The sequence below is a fragment of the Bombina bombina genome, chromosome 2 (assembly GCF_027579735.1).
Source record: "Bombina bombina isolate aBomBom1 chromosome 2, aBomBom1.pri, whole genome shotgun sequence".
NCBI classification, from domain to species: domain Eukaryota; kingdom Metazoa; phylum Chordata; class Amphibia; order Anura; family Bombinatoridae; genus Bombina; species Bombina bombina.
The window spans coordinates 1,161,806,851-1,161,822,650 of NC_069500.1; positions in this window are offsets into that span (position 1 = coordinate 1,161,806,851).

Consider the following 15,800-nt stretch of genomic DNA (forward strand, 5'->3'; position numbering starts at 1 on the left):
ACCCTCCATCTCCTAATAGAAGATATAATAAATATAAATATTAATATAAGAATAATTATAAAGATTGAGAACTATACAATACAAATTTAAAGTATACAGATTACAGTCGACTAATTGGGCGCAATTTTTGTACATTGAAATGAGAGACAAATTAGACGCCAGTTATGCTTACCTAGAAGCCATCCTTCAGGCATATTTCCGTCCTCGAACTTCCGGTATAACCCAGTCTGCCTTAAGATGTAAGAATCATGACAGGAGCCAGGAAAGTTAGAACGGACACTGATAATCCTCATGTTGGGGTCACAGACCATCTGGACATTTAAGGAATGGAAATGCTTTCTATTCCTATAGATCTCCTCACGAGCTTGAAGTGGTCTTACAGCAACATGGGTACAGTCTATGGCACCTAGGACATTGGGCATCCCAGCCATCCTATAGAAATTTGACTTGATAGATTGCCATTCTTCAGGGGTAGATGGCAAACAAACATATCGATGAAAATAACCATCATAGCCCCTATTACTTTGGATAAGTGGCGTGAAAAAGCAGATTGACTCATTCCAATAATGACGCTAGAAACTGCCTGAAAGGAGCCTGTTGCAAAAAAATGCAATGCAGCTAATAGTTTCAGAAGTCCCGGAATAGCTTGTGAACAAGCCGTCATCGGCTCCAAATGATCTTCAATCTCTCGATACAGGTGTAATATCGATTCACGATCAAGCCGGAATCTTTGTATGATCTCTCGGTCAGAAAGGCCGTGCAAACCAACCCATGGAAGGAATACACGGGGGACACGAACTCTCCTTCTTCTAACGATACGATTAGCTACATTTCCAGTATTCTGTCTTCTAGCCCGGATTTGCATTACACGGAGAATAAACAAATACAGAATTTTCTCCATAGCTGCTGAAATGAACAATGTAAGTACAATGCTGATATTACTGCCTTTTATATATGTCTAGGCTGGCTTCTAGAGTGACTTTCCTATTGTTTTGTACCTTGCCCGCCACCTAAAAGGTGGCGAGGCAAAAATAACGAGGTGGGGGCGGAGATTGACGCGAGCGGACAAATAGATTTTTTAGTACATTTGTTTTTGGCGAGTTGGTGGTCAAATGTGTCTAATTACAATGAAAAATGGAGAGGTAGCGAGGTTTGGCGGATAAGTACGCTCGCAATTTTAAAGATGCGAGTTTTAACATAATTGACGGCTTTGTACATATCAGTTTGTAAGTTTTGACGCGAGATTTGTTGCGGGTAGCTCGCTGACTGCTTAGTACATGGAGCCCTAGGGATTAATACATGTAGTTAGGTTACGGCAACATTGGGGGTGGCAGATTAGGGGTTATTAAAATTAGCATTGTCCATTTTTCTAAGCTGAAAGTTGTAGCTGTTATACACCCGTCTTTGTATTGGCTAGAAGCATAATAAACATCTAATTTGGAATTAGACTTGGGCTTAGTCTACTGACAAACAAACAAACCTAGATGCTATGCAAGTTGCTATTGATAGTGGTAGAATTACAACATAGCTGCAGAAATGTTACTAGCCATATAATGTTATTTGTCACCATGCTTAATCCCTTAATGACCAGCAAAGTACCCTGTAATTACCTTAATGGTTGGCCCATTCTCCCACAGCAACCGCTCCTACACAATTAACCATGTCCTTCTCTATCATAATTACCCCTAGTAGCAAACCCAAACTCTCATCACAATTAACCCCAACAGAAGGACCCACATGAACTCCAAAATCTACATCATGCCCCCCCCCACTCTATTAATGCCATTTATAAGTGTTTTTTTCTTTCACCACTAAATATTAACCCATCACATGTCAAAAATTATTGGATAGTTAATCAAATAATAGTTTTGAGTTTTTTTTGACAGGTTAAAGTGTCAGTAAACCTAAAAAATAATGTTATATATTTCTGCACATATAACGATAGCACTATGTGCAGAATTATATAACATTATTTTTTAGGTTTACTGTCCCTTTAAAATAATGCTGTTGAAATAGCTGAATGCATATTATTGGTAAATTTATGCATGATTTCCTCTCATTGCAATTACATCTTATGGCTGAACTGCCAACTCAACACAATTAAAGGGACAGTCTAGTCCAAAACAAACTGATTATTCAGATAGGGCATGTAATTTTCAACAATTTTCCAATTTACTTCTATCACCAATTTTGCTTTGTTCTCTTGGTATTCTTAGTTGAAAGATAGATCTAGGAGGTTCATATGCTAATTTCTAAGCCCTTGAAGGCTGCCTCTTAGCTCAGGACATTTTGACAGTTTTTCATCACTAGAGGGTGTTAGTTTATCTGTTTCATATAAATAACACTGTGCTCAAGCACATGGAGTTCCTAGGAGCCCGCACTGATAGGCTAAAATGCAAGTCTGTCAAAAGAACTGAAATAAGGGGTAGTTTGCAGAGGCTAGATAATCACAGAGGTAAAAGTGTATTAATATAACTGTGTTGGTTATACAAAATGAGGGAATGGGTAATAAAGGGATTATCTATATTTTAAAACAATAAATATTCTTGTGTAGACTGTCCCTTTAATGCTTACCACACATTTCCAGTTACCCTTAATGACTAAATCAACTCTAGCCTGCATTACACGAACCATGACCTCCCCCATAATGCATTTGTATGGTTTATTATTTAATATATCATTTCTTATTTCTTGATGCAATTTTTATAGTACAAAATATATCTTGGTGTAAAGGGATACAAGACATTTGTTTTAAAATTTGGAATAAACTAAATTGAGTATTTGTTAGGTATAATTTTTTTTTATTTTTATCTGTAGCCAATGTTTTCAAACAAAGACAGCATAATATTATTTTCTATCAGGACTTGATGCTACTGCTGCTGAAATAATACTACTGTCCTTCACCTTGAACATTAGATTCTAAATGCATCAGGCTGCTACTGTGTAACTATACCATGGGTTCTTTTATTGAACATTTCTGTAGCTGGTATAATATAAATAAAAAAAGTTCTCAGTCAATATCTATTTATACAGCATGATACAAATATTTTAAACTACAATATATTTTTTCCACAAACACTGTAAAGTACACTTAAGTGAACTTCAAAGAACAAAACATAATTTAAGCATAAATTGCATATCAGGACTTAAAAATTATGTAAATATTTGTCACCTCAAAGTTAATCAAAATAAAAAAAAAAAACATTTTTATTGCATACAGGTATACCCCGCTCATACAGCGGGTTAGGGACCGGAGCCCTGCTGTAAAGTGAAAACCGCCTTAAAGTGAAACAAGGCAGTTTTAGCTTTTTTTTCAGTGTTTAAAAACTTGAAAACATGTTTGAACTAATATATATTAGGGGTGCAATAGTGCTACATTTAGTTTAACACTAGCACAGCACAGTATTACATTAGTATTCAATAAATACTGTACCTGTAAAATAGTGACAATTACTATAGTAAAATTTGCCAGACTATAACACTGAGACACAGATTGCACTGTAATGCTGTAAACAGAGTGAACTTAGCCTAACAAAATGGTGCCAGTCACTTTTCTAGCAATCTCACGATGATTACAGCACTGTTTCAAAATCCTTGGAGGTTGAACTTCAGCTCCACAAAGCGCTGCATTAGTGAATCGCTGTAAAGTGAGGTATACCTGTATATGTTTTCATTTTGTGTCAGGCATAAATGTCTTTATTCTAATGTGCATAAGTATATTGTACTAGCTTTTGTGCTCCAAAATTGTTGTCATGCTAGCAAGTGTAGTTACTGTTTCTTTCAAGCTTTTCTTTATTAACTATTTTACAAATTATTATTATTGCCATGTGTAATTTATCTTCAGTCAAGCCTGTATGGAAATTTTAAGATACAAACACTTTTTTATTATCTACTTTGTTAGTTACATTTATAAACCAACAATAATAATTTTGGTCATAACAAGATGGAACCAGATAAACTAATGATGGCAAGTCCATTTTGCTGCTTAGCCTAGTAAGGAGCAGATTATAATGAAATGACTGATATGGAAAATCTAGTCATGATCAGGCCCTTTCTTCTCTTATTCGCAATTTGTCTTCACTGAAGATTTTTGTGCGAATACACTGTCTGCCAGTACCCAGTTTCCTATAATTTTTATTTATTTTTTTATTAAAAAAAACAAACAAAAAAATTCTGTAGTGTAGCTGCCCCCATCATTACCTTACCCCCTCCCAGATCACTTTCCCACCCTCTAATACCCTTTCCACTATAGGAGGCCCCTCTGCCACCTATCCCCTCCTCCCCCTCCTTCCCACTCACTGCCGCTCTAAACATTTTTTTCTGTAGCGTACTGGTCACACCCGCTCACCCCCCTCCCGCCCCACTCCAGCAATGGGCCATCTACCCGCCTCTCTCCTAACCCACCCACACCACCAACAATCTGCACCACCGCTGTCCGATGCAGAGAGGGCCACAGAGTGGGGAATGCAGAAATAGAGAAATCTCACTACTTTTAGCGAGATCACGGCAGAGAGAAGCCAAGGACAGCAGCATTGTACAAGGTACGACGCTGGTCCTTAAGGGTTTAACGACAATAATGAATTAATAAATATATATATATATTGCACACAAAAGTTATAAGAGCTCAAAGATAGGAGATCTCGGGTGCTAGAAAAAAAAAAGCTGACGCAGGGATTTTACATTGACATATGTTTAACTATGGAGATAATGAAACTATTTTACATTCCAATCTTATGCACATTAAACAATATCTCAAATGGGTTTTCAATGCGATATTCGCATATAGATCTCAAGATATATAGACATACAATCGTATGCAAAAGTTTAGGCACCCCTGACAATTTACATGATTTTCATTTATAAATAATTGGGTGTTTGGATCAGCAATTTCATTTTGATCTATCAAATAGCTGAAGGACACTAATATTTCAGTAGTGAAATGAGGTTTATTGGATTAACAGAAAATGTGCAATATGCATCAAAACAAAATTAGACAGGTGCATAAATTTGGGCACCCTTGTCATTTTTTTTTATTTGAATACCTATAACTATCTAGCACTGATTAATTGGAACACACAATTGGTTTGGTGAGCCCATTAAGCATTGAACTTCATGGACAGGTGCATCCAATCATGAGAAAAGGTATTTAAGGGGGACAATTGCAAGTTGTTGTTCTCTTTGACTCCCCTCTGAAGACTGGCAACATGGAGGCCTCAAAATAACTCTCAAATAACCTGAAAACAAAGATTGTTCAACATTATGGTTTAGGGGAAGGCTACAAAAAGCTATCACAGAGATTTAAGCTGTCAGTATCCACTGTGACGAACATAGTGAGGAAATGGAAGACCACAGGCACAGTTCTTGTTAAGGCCAGAAGTGGCAGGCCAAGTAAAATATCGGAGGCAAAGGATGGTGAGAATGATCAAAAACAGTCCACAGACCACCTCCAAAGACCTACAATCATCTTGCTGCAGATGGTGTCACTGTGCATCGTTTAACGATTCAGCGCACTTTGCACAAGGAGAAGTTGTATGGGAGATTGATGCGGAAGAAGCCTTTTCTACATACATGCCACAAACAGAGTCGCTTGAGATATGCAAACGCACATTTGGACAAGCCAGCTTAATTTTGGAAGAAGGTGCTGTGGACTGATGAAACAAAGATTGAGTTATTTGTTCATAACAAGCGGCGTTATGCATGGCGGCAAAAGAACACAGCATTCCAGAATCCAGACACTCATTACAGGCTATAGGAAGTGTCTAGAGGCTGTTATTTCGGCTAAAGGAGGCTCTACTAAATATTGATGCAATATTTCTGTAGGGGTGCCCAAATTTATGCACCTGTCCAATTTTGTTTTGATGAATATTACCCATTTTCTGTTAATCCAATAAACCTCTTTTCACTACTGAAATATTACTGGGTCCTTCAGTTATTTGATAGATCAAAATAAAATTGCTGATCCAAACACCCCAGTATTTATAAATGAAAATCATGGAAATTGTCAGGGGTGCCTAAACTGTTGCATACAACTGTATATATTTATATTCAAATACATATCTCGTAATAAATAGATATATCAATCCAAATATCATCAAATATTTAGGGAAACATATATTTATAAATAAATAGAACATATTCCATTGCGAAAACATTTTTGCAATAAGAAATATTCGCATTTTTATGCACACTTTCAAGGAGAATATGTCATAGGCTTTGAGCAACATATTATTTTTTTTTTTTCAATTTGTCTTCTCCATTGACTTCTATGGGGAATATGTGAATGCGCATGCGATTTCATGGTTTGCATTACGCGGCTTAACTCACGCGCAAAATAGATTTTTTTTTTGCAATTTGTAATACCTGCGCAACCCCAAATGCGAAAAAAGCCATAACGCACACAGGGTTTTTGCAACTGATTTGCTGCGTGGCTTGTAATCTTGCTCTAATTAAAAAAAATTATGTGAATTGTTATTTATAATTTTTTCTCCCTTTACCTTTGTGAAGTAGCACTGTATGACCATAGTGCAAGATTGTGAAATGCTAAAAAAAAATACTGAGATAGCATTTGGCCTGCAGGGGCTTAGGAACAGGCAATCTTAGAAGTTATAAAGCATATTAATATAATAATGTTGGTTATGCAAATCTGAGGAATGGGTAGTAAAGGCATTATCTATTTTTTAAACAACAAAAAAAATCTAAGTAGACTGTCCCTTTAAACACATCCTTTTTTGTAGTAATCAGTTACTAGCTAACAACTTAGCTCCAGATTACAAGTGGATCGCTAAATATCTCTTTCAGACACAGCATCAGAACATAAGCGCAGAGAAGGGGGTAAGTAGCGTAGCGATGGCAGCATGTTTAAATATATATGTATATGAATACAGTATATACAGTATCTCACAAAAGTGAGTACACCCCTCACATTTTTGTAAATATTTTATTATATCTTTTTATGTGACAAAACTGAAGAAATGGCACTTTGCTACAATGTAAAGTAGTGAGTGTACAGTCTGTATAACAGTGTAAATTTGCTGCCCCCTAAAAATAACTTAACACAGAGCCATTAATGTCTAAACCGTTGGCAACAAAAGTGAGTACACCCCTAAGTGGAAATGTCCAAATTAGGCCCTATTAGCCATTTTCCCTCCCTGGTGTCATGCGACTTGTTAGTGTTACAAGGTCTCAGGTGTGAATGTGGAGCAGGTGTGTTAAATTTGGTGTTATCGCTCTCACACTCTCTCATACTAGTCACTGGAAGTTCAACATGGCACATCATGGCAAAGAATTCTCTGAGGATCTAAAAAAAAAGAATTGTTGTTCTACATAAAGAAGGCCTAGGCTATAAGAAGATTATTGTGAAAAAAAGGAACAAAGTGTTTGCGCTAACTCTACACTCACAGCCTATCCTGGGAAACCCTTTCCCCAAGAATAACCAATGTAGTAAATATAAGAAAATGTAGGTAGGCGCTACAAGCAGAGTGTATATATAAACAATATATATTACATACAAATTTTTACATATATATTGTTTATATATACACTCTGCTTGTAGCGCCTTCCTACATTTTCTTATATTTGCTATAAGAAGATTGCTAAGACCCTGAAACTGAGCTGCAGCACGGTGGACAAGACCATACAGTGGTTTCACAGGACAGGTTCCACTCAGAACAAGCCTCGCTATATTTGACCAAAGCAGTTAAGTGCAGGTGCCCAGCGTCATATCCAGAGGTTGTCTTTGGGAAATAGAAGTATGAGTGCTGCCAGCATTGCTGCAGAGGTTGAAGGTGTGGGGGTCAGCCTGTCAGTGCTCAGACCATATGCCACACACTGCATCAAATTGGTCTGCATGGCTGTCGTCCCAGAAGAAAGCCTTTTCTAAAAATGATGCACAAGAAAGTCCACAAACAGTTTGGTGAAGACAAGCAGACTAAGGACATGGATTACTGGAACCATGTCTTGAGGTCCGATGAGACGAAGATAAACTTATTTAGTTCAGATCGTGTCAAGCGTATGTGGCGGCAACCAGGTGAGGAGTACAAAGACAAGTGTGTCTTACCTACAGTCAAGCATAGTGGTGGGAGTGTCATGGTCTGGGCCTGCATGAGTGCTGCCAGCACTGGGAAACTACAGTTCATTGAGGGAACCATAAATGCCAACATACACTGTGACATAGTGAAGGAGAGCATGATCCCCTCCCTTCAGAGACTGGGCCGCAGGGCAGTATTCCAACATGATAACGACCTTAAACATACCTCCAAGACAACCACTGCCTTGCTAAAGAAGCTGAGGGTAAAGGTGATGGATTGGCCAAGCATGTCTCCAGACCTAAACCCTATTGAGCATCTGTGGGGCATCCTCAAATGGAATGTGGGGAGCGCAAGGTCTCTAACATCCACCAGCTCCGTGATGTTGTCATGGAAAAGTGGAAGGGGACTCCAGTGGCAACCTGTGAAGCTCTGGTGAACTTCATGCCCATGAGGGTTAAGGCAGTGCTGGAGAATAATGGTGGCCACACAAAATATTGACTCTTTGGTCCCAATTTGGACATTTCCACTTAGGGGTGTACTCACTTTTGTTGCCAACGGTTTAGACATCAATGGCTGTGTGTTGAGTTATTTTGAGGGACAGCAAATTTACAGTTATACAGGCTGTACATTCACTACTTTACATTGTAGCAAAGTGTAATTTCTTCAGTGTATAATAAATCAGATATAATAAAATATTTACAAAAATGTGAGGGGTGTACTCACTTTTGTGAGATACTGTACATATATATATATATATATATATATATATATATATATATATATATATATATATATATAAATATGTGTAAATACACATATTAAGTGGAAGAAAAGAAAGTCACGTATTTAGAATCCAAAATCGATAAACTGTTCACAGTGTTGCAACACTAATAATGTCACAAGACGAAGTGTATGGATCACAGCTGTAGATCTAAATGTGGTATTTGTATCACGAAAACCTCTGTATTACTTGGTTTTGAAGAATACAGATATTGTCTTAAAGTGAGTTTATAATAATTGTAGCAATCAGCAACAAATCAGCAAGACTACTGACAGTTGACTGGGAAAGGAAACCCTGTCTGGGTATTAGGGAATACTTCCAATCAGGAATTAAATTAAGTTGGATAGTAATTTAGGTCAATGACCCTTTAAGAGTTCACTGGAACTTCTGTATAGTAAACAATTTTCAGGTGTATGTCCCATTAAGGTAAGGCTTACACGGAATTCAGGTGAACAGGATAACTGGGCAACTTGGAAGGAACTTCTGTTAAGATATGTACAGTTCGTATGAGTACTGCGTGTATGGCACTATATAGTGCTGAAAGAATTGGCTGCTGATAGTTAAAGCTGGAATCAAACTGCTGTATGCCCTGAGTCATCGCTACAGCTGAAGACACGTACTCTGATGTCTGGTGTGAACTCGCAGCTTCCAGCTGATCAGCTCAACAGCTGAGGAGTGCTGCGGTTATGTGTGCTGCCTTTCTCACTGCTACAGAAGGATTCCGGTGAGGCTCCGTGAAGTGGCAGTCACCACAATTAAGGCTGAGAGTAATCCAAAGTAGGATATGCAGGTGCTGGCTTTAGTGAGGGGAGAGCAGTAGGAGGTGGTAGGCTCCTGGTGGTTGCTAGAAGAGCTTGAGGGATGATTTGAAGTAATCCGTAGGTTTTATTTATAATGTCCTTCTCTTCTGTAAGCTCCAGGGAGTTTTGACAAGGACTGCTTGTCCCAGGAAGTTTAGGGTTTGCACAAAATCACTCTAGATGACTAGTTTACTTTAGATAAGTGTGAGACTTGCTGTGGCTCAGCTCACGTTAGACTGACTAACACAAAATACTAAGCACCTGTTTGCTGCTGGGAGGATGCTTTTAATGGAGAAAGGGGATGGGCTAATGGAATACATGACATTACCCCCCACTCAAGCAAGCTGTCCCACAGCTTGAGGTCGCAGAAGATCTGGATGTCGTTGATGGAATTCAGCCACCAGTCTTGGTGCATGGATGTTCGTGGAAGGTTCCCATGAATCATCTTGGCTGGTGTATCCCTTCCATCGTATGAGGTATTGCAACTGACCTTTTTGATGTCTGGAGTCCAACAGTGTCTGGACCTCATATTTGTCTGGAAGATCCGCTGTCGACGTAGGTGGTATGACCATAGTGGAATCCCTCATGGGTCTCGCTGGTTTCAATAAGGAAACATGGAAAGTTGGGTGTATACGTATAGTTGAAGGTAAGTCCAAAGTTACGGCATTCTTGTTCACTATCTTTGTGATGAAGAAAGGTCCAATGAACTTGCTGGCTAGTTTTTTGCTAGGTATGTGCATTCTAAGGTTTCTAGTGGACAGCCAAACCTTGTCACCGATTACGTATGTTGGGGATTCTCTTCTTCTGAAATCATAAAACCTTTTTTTGGCTGGCTTGGGCATTTTTTATGTTCTCCTGCAGTAATTTGAAAGTCTCTAACATAGAGTTAGTCATGGCGTCAACCTGCGGTGAAGTGGATACTACCCCCGGGGCGATGGCTAAGGAAGGGTTGTATCCATAGTTTGCGTAGAAAGGAGTCAACTTTGTTGTAGAATTTAAGGCATCATTAAAAGCGAATTCAGCCAATGGCAAGAAGCGTACCGAATCAGTTTGATGTTGTGAGCAATAACAGCAAAGGTATTGTTCCAACCACTGGTTGAGTCATTCCACTTGTCCGTTGGTTTGCGGGTGAAACGATGTAGAGAACTGATGGTCGATCTGTAGCATCTTACATAATTGTCTCCAGAAGTGTGATGTGAACTGTGTTCCTCTGTCAGAAAACTTAACAGGTGGAATTCCATGGAGCCTAACAATGTTTTCTACGAAGAGATCTGCAGTCTCGGAAGAGGTTGGGAGCTTGTGGTACAGTATGAAATGTGCCATCTTCGTTAGGTGGTCAACAACTACTACTATGGTGTTCTGTTTTTGTGATACGGGAAGTTCCACAATGAAGTCTAAACCCACATGTTGCCAGGGTCTCTCGGGTATCTCCAATGGCATGAGGAGACCATATGGTGGTTGGTTCTCGGATTTACATGTGGGGCAGATGGTACAAGTACGTATGTAGTCTTTCACTGAGGTTTGTAATCCTGGCTACCAGAAGTTCCTTGTGACCTTTTCGATAGTGCGTTTTATCCCTTGATGTCCAGATAGTGGAGAATCATGGGAGAGTTGGAGAATCTGTGGTCTAAGGCTGATAGGAATATACAACCTATCGTTATGGTAGAATAGTCCATCTTGTTTTTTAACAACAGCATCGAGTGGTATTTCTTTATCATGCTTTAATAATCTTGATATCTCCTTTGTCAGATGTGTGGTTATTCCCACGAAATGTTCCAGAGGCATGATTGGGTGTTGTACTTTAGGATAGATAGGTATAGGCTCTTTACGGGACAAGGCATCAGCCTTGCAATTTTTGTTGGCTGGTCTGTAGATGATGTTGAAGTTGAACCTGGCAAAGAACAAGCTCCATCTGACCTGTTTAGCAGATAAAGTCTTATTGGTTTGGAGATATTCCAGTTTTTTATGGTCAGTGTAGATAATTATTTGGTGTTCCGCTCCTTCTAACAGATGTCTCCAATGCTCCAGGGAACGCTTTATTGCAAGAAGTTATTTATCTCGAATCGGATAATTTCTTTCGGCTGGGGATAGGATTTTTGACATGAAGGCGACTGGATGAAGAGGTGTTGCCGGTGTCTCCCGTTGTGATAAAATAGCTCTGATGGCAAAATCAGATGAGTCTACTTCCAAGACAAATTGTAGTGAGGGGTTCGGGAAACGGAGGATCGGTGCGGTTGTGAACCACGTCTTTAAATCTGTGAAATCTATTTCGGCTTCTTTATTCCAGCGGAAAGGCACTGATCCAGTAAGCCAAGTTAGAGTTTTTACTACCTTGGAGAAGTTTTTTATGAACTTCCGGTAGTAATTTGCGAAACTTAAGAACCGTGGGAGTTCTTTTTTGGTTGTTGGTTAAGCCCAATCTCTGAAGGTTTGGACTTTGTTATCTTCCATCTGTATGCCGGCTGGAGTGATGTGGTACCCAAGGAAGGAGATGTTCTTGGTGTGGAAGACACACTTCTCAGGTTTTGCATACAATTGGTGGGTACGAAGTCGGGAAAGCACCCATCTTACGTTCGTGATATGCTCGGTTAAATTCTTAGAATATTTCAGGATGTCATCAAGGTAGATGACTATGCAGACATCCAAAAAAATCTCTGAAGACGTCATTCATGAAGTGCTGGAAAGTCGCGGGGGGCATTACATAGCCCGAATGGCATTACCAGGTATTCATACAATCCATACCTTGTTCAGAATGCGGTAAGCCATTCATCTCCCTCACGGATTTGCACTAGATTGTAGGCCCCACATAAGTCCAGTTTGGTGAAGATCTTCGCATGTTGAAGTCTTCTATTAATTTGGGAATGAGCGGTAGAGGGTATCTATTCTTTATTGTTTTCTTATTAAGTTCCCTGTAGTCTATGATTGGTCTGAGTGTTGAATCCTTATTCCTTACGAAAAAAATTCCTGCTCCTGCCGGGGATGTTGAGGATCGTATGAAACCTTTGCTGAGATTTTTGTCAAGATAAGTCTTGAGATGTTGTAACTCTGGATGATTTAAAAGGTAGAGATGTCCATGAGGTACCACAGCACCTGGTTGCAGATCAATAAGGCAGTCGTATATGCGGTGTGGCGGCAGTGATTCTGCCTCTTTTTTGCTAAACACGTCAGAGAAATCGCTGTAAACTTCAGGGGGGGTGAACTCTGAGTCGATAAGTTGAAGAACGTATGTTTGGGGAAAACAAGTGTTTTTACAGTAGTCGGACGAGAAACCTATAGTTAAATCCTTCCAATCTATGGAAGGTTGATGTAATTGGAGCCAACTGAGGACTAACACAATGGGGAATATGGGTGAAGGAAGGATATCAAATACTATATATTCAGTATGACCTGTTTGAGTGGTAACCTTGAGAGGCACGGTTTGATATGTAATTGGACCTGTAGAAATGTTAGAGCCGTCAATAATACAAATCGACACTGGTTATTGCTTACACACCACTGGGATTTTATTATTTATAACAACATCATTATCTAGATAATTCCCTGAAGCTCCGGAGACTATTATGGCATCAGTTGTCACTCTGCTTCGATACCACTGTGAAGTCAAGGAGAGATGACAGTAAGTGGGTTTTCTACTACTCGGACATGAAGTATGTATATGTGTACACTTACGTCTTTTATTCTTTTGAAGAACAGGGCAGTCCTTTACGTTATGATCTGGATTGGCACAGTACATGCACAGTAGCTGTGTTCTCCTACGATGCCGTTCTTCCAGTGTCAGAGGTCCTCTCAAAACTCCTATCTCCATAGGTTCTGTGGCAGTTTTAGTTACCGTGATGTTGCGCATTGGGGGGATCGGTTTTTTAGTGCTACTGTGTTCCAGAGAGAGTCGGTGGAGTATTGCTTAAATTCTGTAATATAGTCCTCTACAGGACGGCGTCCTTGTCTAAGATTCCTCATATTGGTCTCAGTGGATAATTGTATGTTGGTGTCTTGGTATAACTCATCCATAGCTGATATGAAGAGGTGTATAGATTAAAGAATAGGATCATTGAATTCATATAAGGTATCTGCCCATACACGGGGGTTCTCCTCTTAGGAAGGAGATCATAGTTAGGACTTTGATCTTGTCTGTACTGTAGGTCTTGGGTTTTAACTGAAATAACAGACTGCAAGAATTCTTAAATTGTCGGTATATTTTGTGGTTGCCTGAGTAGAGGAGTAGGACACATGTGGTTCAGGTAGTGTCTCTAGTTTGGGACTTTTCCTAGTCATGGTGTCCTTAATGATATCTCTAATTGTCTGATTCTCCATTTGGAGTTCGCGTAGTCCTTGTCCTAACTGGTCTACACATTGGGACAAGTTGTAAACCACTTGGGGAAGATCTACTGGATCAATGGTTTTGGCTTAGTATTATGTCACAAGACGAAGTGTATGGATCACAACTGTAGATCTAAATGTGGTATTTGTATCACGAAAGCCTCTGTATTCCTTGGTTTTGAAGAATACAGATATTGGCTTAAAGTGAGTTTATAATAATTATACCAATCAGTAACAAATCAGCAAGACTACTGACAGTTGATTGGGAAAGGAAACCCTGTCTGGGTATTAGGGGATACTTCCAATCAGGAATTAAATTAAGTTGGATAGTAATCTAGGTCAATGTCCCTTTAAGAGTTCACTGGAACTTCTGTATAGTGAACAATTTTTAGGTGTATGTCCCTTTAAGGTAAGGCTTACACAGAATTCAGGTGAACAGGATAACTGGGCAACTTGGAAGGAACTCCTGTTAAGATATGTACAGTTCGTATGAGTACTGCGTGTATGGCACTGTATAGTGCTGAAAGAATTGACTGCTGATAGTTAAAGCTGGAAGCAAACTCCTGTATGCCCTGAGTAGTCGCTACAGCTGAACACATGTACTCTGATGTCTGGTGTGAATGCGCAGCTTCCAGCTGATCAGCTCAACAGCTGAGGAGTGCTGCGGTAACGTGTGCTGCCTTCGTCACTGCTACGGAAGGATTCCGGTGAGGCTCCGTGAAGTGGCAGTCACCGCAATTAAGGCTGAGAGTAATCCGAAGTAGGATATGCAGGTGCTGGCTTTAGTGAGGGGAGAGCAGTATGAGGAGGTAGGCTCCCGGTGGTTGCTAGAAGAGCTTGAGGGATGATTTGAAGTAATCCGTAGGTTTTATTTATAAAGTCCTTCTCTTCTGTAAGCTCCAGGGAGTTTTGACAAGGACTGCTTGTCCCAGGAAGTTTAGGGTTTGCACAAAATCACTCTAGATGACTAGTTTACTTTAGATAAGTGTGAGACTTGCTGTGGCTCAGCTCACGTTAGACTGACTAACACAAAATACTAAGCACCTGTTTGCTGCTGGGAGGATGCTTTTAAAGGAGAAAGGGGATGGGCGAAGGGAATACATGACAAATAATGAGAGCCATTTAAACCAGAGTCAATAAACTTATCGCAAGTGATAATCCTCCTCTCACTGCCCCATTCATCATAGAGGTTATTCACATGTAAATAAAACAGTACCTCTGCATTATCCCATCTATAGCTGCTATACACACATCCCCGAACGTCAACACTAGGGTGCAGAAAGCAATCATACAATATCAGCATTTCAGCTTCTGGCGTTTCTCACCTCTCTAAGCATGTCGCTCCTATAGTGACGTAGCTTGCGGCTAAAGATGATGCGATCCAGGAGGGGGGAGGGAGGAGGAGAAGGTATGGTACAGGCTCAGGCTAACAGTGAAGCAATCTGTGCAGACACAAGCATATTCTGGCTGGTCAATCACAGAAAAAATGCAGAAGAGGATATGCTTATAAAAAGTAACCTTTATTCTTCCATGTTAAAAGTCCAGGAGGGAACACAGTGCAAAACAGATAAGCGTAGCACCACTGGCTTAGGCGTTTTTTGGCTAACCGCCATAGTTATAGCGTAAGGTGCTACACCTGACACTTTTAAAGAGGGGATGCTTCATCCCTATTGGATAAAAGCTTGATACAACCAACATGTTTATCTTATTTTCATTGCCATACCAGCACACAGCACAATGACACATTAAACATATCTCCTATTACCTGAGTATGCATGAAGTGTGCCCAAGGAGTTTTTCACTTGTCAAATATTGTAATGTCTCTCTCTCTCTGTCTCTTTCTCTCTCTCTTTCTCTCTCTCTCTGTCTCTCCCT